The 11119-nt window shown below is 39.5% G+C and overlaps 1 pseudogene; it reads right to left on the bottom strand.

Moving 5' to 3' along the window:
• Positions 1-7186: 7186 nt before the first annotated feature.
• Positions 7187-9007, bottom strand: LOC137260692 (zinc finger MYM-type protein 3-like; annotated as a pseudogene).
• Positions 9008-11119: the final 2112 nt, after the last annotated feature.

The raw sequence follows: 11119 nt of genomic DNA on the forward strand, positions 1-11119 counted from the left end.
AATGTGCATACTATAAAAAAAACTGTCGTCAAAGGACAGTAAACCAACTAGAATATCACAGCTACGGATAACACTAGTGTGGAACGGTAAAACTGATAGAACTATTTGGACAAGACAAGATAAAACACGGGCTATACACATCACTAGCAGCTGAAGGTAGATCACCATGCCAGGGTCCATGGGGACTTACAGTACCTTTGCTACCTGCATGGACCCTGGCTGGATTTACACCAGCGCTTCAGACACTGGCGATGATAGGAAGATTTAGCCAGAATTTAAAACAACAAACACACTACGACTAAAAAGTATGGTTCAGCAAAATCGACTTTGAAAGTTTTGGGGACGTCCTCTTGAGAGGACAATAATTTTACGCTACTTCAACCTCCCTCGAGGGCACAGTCACTAACGATCGCAGTTGCTAATTTACAATACCATGCATAAAAGATATATTATCTATGTACAAAACATATTCAGAATTTATGTAGCAATTCTATTTCCTTTAAAAAATCAATTATTAAAAGATGATTAACGTTATAAAAAAAATCCTTTACAGTTTTCTCATTGAAACATTTATCCCTGGTGATGGCAAAATCAACACAATCAAGCAGGACATGCTTAACAGTGATTCTCTCATCACAAGGGATACAAAACGGAGGATCCTCACCTTTTAACAAGTGTTCGTGAGTATATCGCGTATGGCCAATGCGACATCGTCGTATAACAACCTCTTCAAATCTGGACTGAAAACCCAAGTGGGTATAACCGATATAGGGCTTTATTCCATGTAATTTATTGATACCTACTTGGGTGTCCCACTTCTTTTGCATTAGATCACGGATATATGATCTTATGACAGCCTTATAATCAGAATAGGTTATGAGAAGCGGTGTCACAGATTTGTTGAGTGCTACCTTGGCAGCACGATCGGCCATTGTGTTAGATTCCAACATGGCTGGGTAACCAACAGAAGACGATGTCATATTGGCCAGTAGCAAGTTCATTATACAATTCAACAATGTCAGCTAAAAGTGGATGCTGAGAAGATACATTTTTAATAGCCTGGAGGCATGAAAGAGAGTCTGAATAAATGATATATTGTTGATATTTAGAGTGTTTTTTAATATAGTTTAGGGCTGTTAATATGGCATGTGCTTCTGCTGTAAAAATGGAACTGCTATTTGGTAATCTAGAAGATATTGTTCTGGATCCAATGACAGTGGCACAAGCAACTGCGCCACCATCCTTGGACCCATCTGTAAATAAGGATTTATATGTACTATACTTACTTTTTAATTGATTATATTCCTGTTTGTATTGTAAGTCATTAGTGTCTGATTTTTAACAGTTTAAATTTAACTCTCAGTCCAAGAGTCGGAACAAGAGAAGACATCTTATTGTACAAATCCCCATACGGGGGATTGAAGACACAGTTATATGCAGGATTGGACTTATTTGAATACAGTTTAGTGAGATACTGTAAAGATAATTTAATACGACGGTGGCCAGGAGAAGGTTCGTCTGCTTCAACGTATAGACTGTCAACAGGAGAAGTTCGGAATGATCCAAGACAAAGTCTTAGACCTTGGTGATGGATAGAATCAAGTATTTTGAGGTTACTTTTACAGGCTCCACCATAGACAATGGAGCCGTAATCCAGTTTAGATCTGATGAGTGACCTGTATAAATGTAGGAGGGTTGTTTGGTCTCCTCCCCACTTTGTATTTGAAACGACTTTCAACAAATCGAGCGCCTTCAGGTATTTGGTTTTTAGGTATTTAATATGTGGCGGAAAGCTTAAGTGTGAGTCAAAGATGAGACCAAGGAACTTAGCTTCCTTGACAACTTTGATGGGTGCACCATTTAAAAATAAGTCAGGGTCTTTATGAGGTTTGTATTTTCGACAGAAGTGAATGCAGTTTGTTTTAGATTGAGAAAATTTAAACCCGTTCTCAAGGCACCATTTATGAATTTTGTTGAGACAGATTTGACCTCTGAATGGTTCGCATGTTTTTGCCACGACAAGAAATATTAAAGTCATCCACGAAAAGAGAACCATTGATTGAATCTGTTAAAACCTTTGAAAGACTATTTATTTTAATACTAAATAAAGTCACAGACAAAATACTGCCTTGTGGAACACCCTGGTCCTGTTGGTAATGATCAGAGACGGTTGACCCCACTCGGATCTGAAACTGTCTGCCTGTTAAAAACTGTGATATGAAATGAGGCAAACGACCTCGTAAACCAAATTCATGTAAATCTTTTACAATACCATGTTTCCATGTAGTATCATAAGCCTTTTCAAGGTCGAAAAATATAGATACAGCATGCTGGTTATTACAAATAGAATTCTTAATGAAAGATTCCAATCGAACCAAATGGTCAATAGTGCTTCTGTTTTTACGGAAACCACACTGAATGTTAGAAATTAGATTATTGGTATCCAAATACCACACTAAACGATTATTTACCATTCGTTCCATAGTCTTGCAAACGCAGCTAGTTAATGATATAGGTCGATAATTAGATGCATCTGAATGGTCTATACCAGGCTTAGGTATAGGAACCACAATAGCATTCCGTCAAGAAGGAGGGAATGTTCCTGAAGTCCAAATTTCATCAAATATGTCTAAAAGTACCTCAAGACATGAATCAGGCAAATGCTTCAAGAGCTGATAGTGAATATTATCAGCCCCTGTTGCTGTATCATGAGCTTGCACTAGAGCAGTCTGTAGTTCATGTAAGGAAAATACTTCGTTGTAGTCTTCACCATTGTCAGATGAAGACGAATGTTTAGCTAATGTTTCACCAAGTTTGTTTGCAATATCTGAAGCATCTTCCAAAATGTGATCTCCGTCTTTAAGGTGTTTAACGCTTGTTTTGGAACCCTTGCCCTTGATCCTTTGTACCATATTCCACACCTTTGATATAGGTGTGCGGGAGGTAATCTTGGAGACATAGGCTCTCCATGACTTCTGTTTATTTTGCTTGAATGTACGTCGAGCTTTAGCTCTGGTTACTTTAACATTATTCAAATTATGTACATTTGGATGTTTGCGAAAATATTTTTCCGCCTTCTTCCTGTTTTTCCTAACCTGTTTGCAATCGCCATCAAACCATGGCTTACGAATGTGTGGATGTACAGAGGACTTAGGAATTGTTTCGGTAGCTATAGTATGCAGTGTATCTGAAAACAATTGAATGGCGTCAGCAATGTTCTGGAACGTTTCACATTTGAGTTTCTCAGTACACAATGATGTGAATTTAGACCAGTTAGCCTTTGAAAAATTCTACCTTGATGAGGGTGGAACATCAGACGGGTTATTGACTGAGAGAAGTGTTGGGAAATGGTCACTTCCACATAAATCATCATGAACTGACCATGAAAATTCATTCAGAAGATCTGCATCTGTGCGTGTAACGTCCAAGGCAGAATAGCTACCTGTAGCAGGGTGTAAATATGTGTGTGTACCATCATTAAATATGCAGAGACTGTTGTCAGAAATAAAATCTTCTATTATTTTCCCCTTAGTATTCATAACATTACTCCCCCATAAAGGATTATGTCCATTCAAATCATCCATGACTATGCAGGGGTGAGGAAACTGATCATACAGAGCTTGAAGGTCAGATTTCTGGAGGTTTGAAGATGGAGGGATATACAAAAAGCATAAAGTAAACGCAATGTGTAACGAAATCCGAACTGCAACAGCTTGAAGGTTAGTAGTGAGATCAACAGGGCTGTGTATTATACCCTGCCTCACCAAGATAGAGGAGCCTCCAGTGGCTTTGTCACCCGGAGGAGAAAAGGAATGGTGAGAGCTGTACTGACGTAAGTCAAATTTATCAGTTTGCTTCCTGGAGACAGAAAACTGATGGTTGAAAATCTTGTACTAATAATTGTATTTCATTTAAGTTGGTCCTAAGGCCTCTGCAGTTCCACTGGATAAGTGTATTATTCATGTTACATCAGGTGGTAACACGGGCGATCTGTTCCCGGACCGTGGCGAAAGTCTTTTTTGGCGCACACGGTGGTGAGGAGTGACATCCATATCTTCCAGAAGTTGATATTTATTAAATATTTGTACCGGATTCCGTTGACTCTTTGGCACCCGATCTGACTTTTTTTAATAGTTCACTGTCTTGCTAGCATTCACTATAACAGGTGATGGTGAAAGAGATTGTGGACGGCATTGTGATGCTGTTTGCGTGGAAGCAACAGTTTACATTTCACACATAGAATAAGTCTCAGTATTCACCCAAGTGATTTAAGTCTGGCATTCAACTGATTTAACAGTCTTAGTACGTTGACGGGTAACAGCTGCAGAGTATGACACAGTTGCAATTGGAGTGTTATCATGTGCAACCAAACGTTTAGACTCTGCAAAAGTAATGTTTCTTTCATGTTTAAGTTTCACTATCTGATGTTGTTGTTTCCAGACAGGGCAAGATTTTGATGAGGCAGCATGATCGCCAGAGCAATTAACGCATTTAGGGTTGTTTGGACAATCTAACGTGTCATTAGCAAGTTCTCCACAGCGATGACATTTCTTGCTGTTGGTACAAGATTTAGCACCATGACCAAACTTTTGACATGAGTAACACCGAAGCGGGTTCGGTATGTACTTCTCAACATTGATATTGCAGTACCCTGCTTTGATGGATGATGATGACGGTGGAACAGGAACAGAAAAGTTGAGCAGATACGTGTTTAAGTTTACAATCTGACCATTTTACCGACTTGTAAAACGTTTTACACCTGTTACACCCTGGTCTTTTAGTTCAAACGCTATCTCATCTTCAGACATGTCTAACAGACAACGTTCTCGGTCTCTGACAATGCCCTTAGAACAGTTGAGAGTTTTGTGTGGGGACACAGTAACAGGTACGGACACGAGATGCTTAACAGCTAAGAGTGTAGATGACTGAAACGCTGATTTGCATTCAAGTAATATAAGACCAGATCGCATCTTTTTCATTGACACAACGTCACCAGCAATGCCATAAATCGCTTTTGACAGAGCAAACGGATTCAGTTTCAACGGACCATCATCTGAAGAAGAAATCACTAAATAACGAGACCAATGGTCAGATTTGCCTTTGGAGACTGTGTCATCATCAGAAGATGAACTATCCTCTAAAGTACGTTTGAGTTGTTTTGGGGGTATCATGGTAAAGTCATAGAACTTCATCATCCCAGCTCCCCACCCACCACGGAGTATCATACAGACAATGCTATATGCCAGTGGGTTTCCTACTGACAGCACCAAGGATACTGGGATGATATACTCCAGCAGAAGTATCAATTCAAGATCAATAGATCCACCAGATTGACCCATGAGCCATCGCCTTCTGGGCATTAGACTCTAGGTAATAACAGTTTGGTTAATGTGGCTTCAATATATCAATAGATATTACTGGTCTACAAGCTATATGACAAAGGCCCATTTACAAACATTTGAAAAAGTCAAATTTGAGCAAAAACAATGACAATGCTCAGGGCTTGGCATGATCAGCCGATTGGTTGAACCGGGCCTATTCAACCTCCCGTCTGGGTGAAGTCAGGGCCAAAGTGGTGTATTAGGCAACAGGAACACAATTGCAGGCCCCTATTGCCCTCAACAAACAGGATCCCTTCCTCCACCGACACGGGCCGCAACCCACGGCAAACGGGTTGGTGGACCAAATATCCCCCCGGGTCCACTACGGGGGTGTCGGCGAGCTCTTAGCGTTACCCAGCACCCACCACGAGGAGGTTGCTCGCCACGGGTGCCCAGGGTTTAATAAAGTATTATGACATTTAATCATAAGTAGAACTTTAACTGAAGTCAATGACAAATATGAATTACCCAAAAGGCAAAACATTCCCACAGATGTAAAATATATGCCCAGTTTTAAATATTACAGTTGATTAGTAAAAATGATATATTAGTATTGCTTTGAACTCCGAGCGGTTTCTCTTGCCTAAAAGTGTTGGAAGCGCACGTACAATCACATAAACAAGCTCGCAAGACCGTCAGAACATGCACTCACAGTTAGACTAGTGAGAGCCATTATGTCAACAAACGTACGTGCGTGTATTTGAGTCTCTTACCGTCGCATGATTTTCATCAAAACATTCAGATTAGACAGCACAAATATGATTATTACGTTCTTAGAACTTTAAATATGAAGATACATACTTTTCATGTTTTTTAAAAAGATAACACAATGCTATAAACGGTTAAAGTAGTCGAAATCATTTTTATCAAAGCATGGCAACCATTACGCACGTTCTGATTGCTTTGTCGTATTGCACACATAACAAGCATCGAGTGGGGGCCGAGCCGAAACGGAAAGGAGCGAGTGGTGACGAATAGGCGTAAATCTCATTCACAACATGCCATAGCCTGAAACTCGCTCACAACATGGGGTAATTCCACACTCTCTCACAGAGGGTAGTATATAAAGACACAACTATCCCATTATTCTATTCCCGTCCCGAAAGCCGTTTTTGTGTGATATCCATGAACAAGGCACCTACGTTCACAATATCCGACGAAACTTGAAACTTTTCAGAATTTCTGACTTGATAGCAAGCGAAACTGAAGTTCCAACATAATGTTGTGATCTCTGGTAGGAACTGCTTCACTGAACGGTGATGTAATTTGATTTCTCTTCGACATATGAAGTGGAAATGTAAAGGTCTGCCTAATATATCAGTCGAAAGCAAACTATAGTTAAAGTATTTTCTTAATAGTATACACTTATCGAAAAAAGTGTTATATATATATATGCCAAATGACGGTAAACTACTAGAGTATCACAATTAGAACTCAACTCAAAACTGGCATATGGAGTTACAGACTCCCTCTTAACTGACCCAGTTACTTACCAAGTGACAATATCAACTGGAGAAACCCGAAAAGGCAAATACTTTCGTAACATACATTGAAAGAAAACCTGCTCGTAAGACAAGACAATATAATATAAACCTGAAGGGTTTCCTTCCCTATATATTAAATATGGCGTCTTTTCCCGGAATAATCCTTTTCAAAAACCTCTAAACAGGTTATTATTAAGTAAGAACTGTTCAGATGTTTTACTTTTGTAAAAGTAAGGATTTTTTTAAAAACAAAACCCCTCCATTCTCCGCCAGGAAAGATAACAATACACTTGTCAAAGAAACACGTCAAATCTTTATTATTTAATAGAAATTCAGGACAACAGATACAGGGTTTCCGGCGTCAATCTCCATTGTTTTACCAACGTTCACGGTAGTTGGTTTTGATTTCTCAGTGACGGTTTCCGCAGCCGGTTGGTCCTCGTTTCGCGCCTTTTTCGACACGTACAGCACTTCAGAAACACTGCTCTTTTGTTCATCTAAAGAGCGCTTATATGCTCGGACTGCCTCGTTGCGATGTCCTGAAATACGAACCGTGCTATCTTTATCAAATGTTTCTTTGATTTCACATGTGTGCCATCTTCACCCAACATAAAATTTAAATATCAATAAAATCACATTGTAGTAAATTTCTGATAAGCAATGCGTTAAATTTCACCAGACGGTTCACAAATTTGCTGTTCCTCAGACTGGCACAGTCTCGTTACGGGGGTGGCCCTTAGGGAATGATTCGTTTTGTGCCCAGGTACCGCCGCACTCTGACACAACCTCTTAACTGTTCGTTGAAGTGCGATATGTCCAACCACTTTACTTAAATACCAAGTACCTTTCTCAGGATGTTTCAAGGCCTTGAAGTGAAACTCTTTGCGGTGCTGCAAATGTTCACTGTAATAAAATCCATCCCATTACATGATTTTCAGATTATTTTCAAAAGAATGGATTATATATTTCACAATTTCTAAATGTGTCTGAATAGTATTTGATTTCTTCATCTAAAACGTTTTTCTGAATAATATTTAAAATCTGAAATTATCGGTTTACATTGTAACTTACCACAATGACATGTACTTCTGAAAGAGGTGTACGTAGCATCTCTCTACGCAGCCGGGGTTATAGTAAGATCGAACTTCTTTCTGCGTTCCTTTCCATTGTTTGAGACCACCGGGGTTGCTTTTCGATATGTCTTCTCTGTACAGAAGGTAAGACCGGCCGTTATTATCTGTGTATGGTCCTGTGAACTGTGGATTGTCGAAAAGTCTTAGCTGTCGATGTTCATTTCCACCTCCCAGTGAAAAGTACAAACCTAAAGTTAAATAGATTAAATTCGGTGTTTTCTTTATAAACTATACCGCAATAATGTTAACCAACAATACACCAGCTTTTCCGTATACATGATGCAGTGCACAATGTGCAAATAAACAATTTCTAAATTACAGTTTACGAAAACGTTTCATTCAGTCATACCATTTCATTCTGGTAATACCAAACAGTTATACAAAGTACTTAGATCTACCAGCCAAATACGAAATGGTGTCAAGCAATTTCTGTGGGGAATCCTCGCCAAGCAACCCCTTCTCCCAAAGCTGGTTTTCTTCGTCATCGCTGATTACTTCGGTCTATTTTCGGGAAGATCTGCCCCCAAACCGGCCGCTGAACGTTCTTTCATGACGGCGTCGAGAACGGCTGTGGCTTCAATAATTTCTTTCTCTTCAAATAAGTTCACAGTTGAATTTTGTGATTTCAGATAGGATTTGGAGCGTCAAAAAGACCATATATTGGTGGCGACGGATAATCCGACTCATCTTGTTTTGAAACCTCGAACAAAAAGTATTTAAGGGCTATATTGAGTCCATAAACACTCATTTCATCCATAGAGCAGCGTAATGATTCACCCGGCAAAGCAATGTTATCACCAATACTTCGGCTACATCGCTCCTCCTGCCATCTTTTGAAAACCGATGTCATCCACTGCATTTCGTATGTAGTTGCGTTCGCAATCCGCTTCTCGTTTTTTGTCGCCAACTCGGTACCTGTTAATGGTTTCTTGAACCGAAACACAAAATCATCCTCGTCATTATGTTCTTGAAACACAGACTGTGTGAGGAATATGTTGCTTTCTTCCATCGTGAGCACTGCCTTTCACTGACTGAATTGTATTGACAGTGACGTGAGAAAAAGGTTTCCACGTCGATTTAGTTTACACTAATATGTTTTGAAATCTTGTAACGGTTTATATGTATGATAAAGCACTCCTCCTCGGTTATGGTTGGGAAAGTAAGCCCTCGATCATCGGTCTTACTTCTCGCCACCCTCCGTTCTCGGGTCTTACTTTCCCAACCATAACCGAGGAGGAGTGCCTTATACTACACATATAGAAAAATGTCAATCGGAACAAAACTAAATATCAAATATCACCATTACAATATCAAGTAAAGGAAACTCGAGAATGCATAAATATATCAATATCAGGAAATGCCCGTCGAAGTAAAATCACTGCCAGTTATATAAACTCAAAGACACACTACTCTAAGGCAACACGATGGCAATATGGCGAGTATTTCCATAACAATATCAGGAAAAAGGAAGCACTGTTCGTAATAAAACACCACGTTAGAGTGACAATATGTCAGAACTGATAATTATATGGAAACATATTCAACCAGTGTCACCCCAAGTGACTCACCAAGTGACTCAACCCGTGTTTCCTCCAGTCACTCATCCCGTGACTCATCCCGTGACTCACCCAGTGACCTTGTCTTTTCATTTTAGTTTTTCTTACAAAAAAATCAGAGATTTCTTTATGTGTGTTTTACTGCAAACCTTAGCCTTTACTGTATACAAATAATTTAACTAACTGGCTATTTTATGTAAGTGTGATTTCCTACGCGATTTAGTTGTAAATCGACTGATATTCCAGACTCTTTGACATGATATATGTTCAAATAAATGAAAAGTAAAGTGAAGGGTCTCAGAGCGGGTAGTAGCATAGGAGGCAATTTTCAGGGATAATTTATCCTCGATGGGCATAGCATGTATTCATAACGCTTTCCCGATGATGTAATGTGTAAAGAGTACTTAATAGTATTTGGCAATATGGACTGTATCTATATAAATTGGGAAACATGGTTTGAGTCAAAACAATATCTCCTTTAAACGGTCCTGCTTAAACTAGTTCCCAACAGGTTAGAATACAGTCACAGGTAATGTCATAATTTCATAACAAAAAAACGACTACAATTTTTCATAAAGTGTATTTCGGTGAACAAATTACAAAATATGTAATTTCTGAAAATTACTTTATAGTTTAATTTGATTAGATGTTGTTGTATCATTTAATAATTACAGATCATAACATTTCAAATTGTTTAGCATTGATTTGGAAATCATGAATAATTCTGTTCATTTTTACAAAACTTTTGGTTTGAGGTTAATTATAATGTAGTTAATCTCTCAGTATTGCTTCAAGGTGTGTTTTCACAGAAGTTAATAACCAGTAATTACCACATGGGTTTTATAAAGTAAGTTATTGTATCTACATGTTCTCCATTGTGACTGTGGCTGCATTACACCCACCGGTGACTTCAGGGTGAGCGTTACTCCCCTGTGACTGACTGATATGTTACTCCTTCAACACACCAGCTAGCCAGCCAGCCAGCCAACCACCCAACCCTTGATTCCTATTCTTGTTAACTAAACGGGATTTTAAAGTATTTAGAAGATATTGTGACTGGCTGATATGCGACTCCTTCAACAAACCAGCCAGTCAACCAGCCACCCAGTCCACCATTCACACACACACACACACACACACCCACCCACCCACCCACCCACCCACCCACCCACCCACCAACCCACCCACCCACCAACCAACCAACCCACCCACCCACCCACCAACCAACCAACCAACCAACCAACCAACCAACCAACCAACCAACCAACCAACCAACCAACCAACCAACCAACCAACCAACCGTCTAGACCTGCTTCAACCATGGAGTGCAATCAACATAGATTCGCCATGCGTGTGGCTCAGTAGACAGGTTGTCTGGAAAAAAAATCCAAAGTCCAAAACTAACAGGGATTATAAGGCCTGACTGTGTCCAAACCGGTCTTGTAAATGTGTCAAAAACCTCCACAGTTCGCAACATAAATTTTGTCGTGAACACAGTGAACTTTCCACCTTGGTCGTGCAAAGCTCGAACAAAAGTACCTGACAGATTTGACAGATAAACCAAC

The sequence above is a fragment of the Haliotis asinina genome, chromosome 14 (genome assembly GCF_037392515.1).
Source record: "Haliotis asinina isolate JCU_RB_2024 chromosome 14, JCU_Hal_asi_v2, whole genome shotgun sequence".
Lineage (NCBI taxonomy): Eukaryota > Metazoa > Mollusca > Gastropoda > Lepetellida > Haliotidae > Haliotis > Haliotis asinina.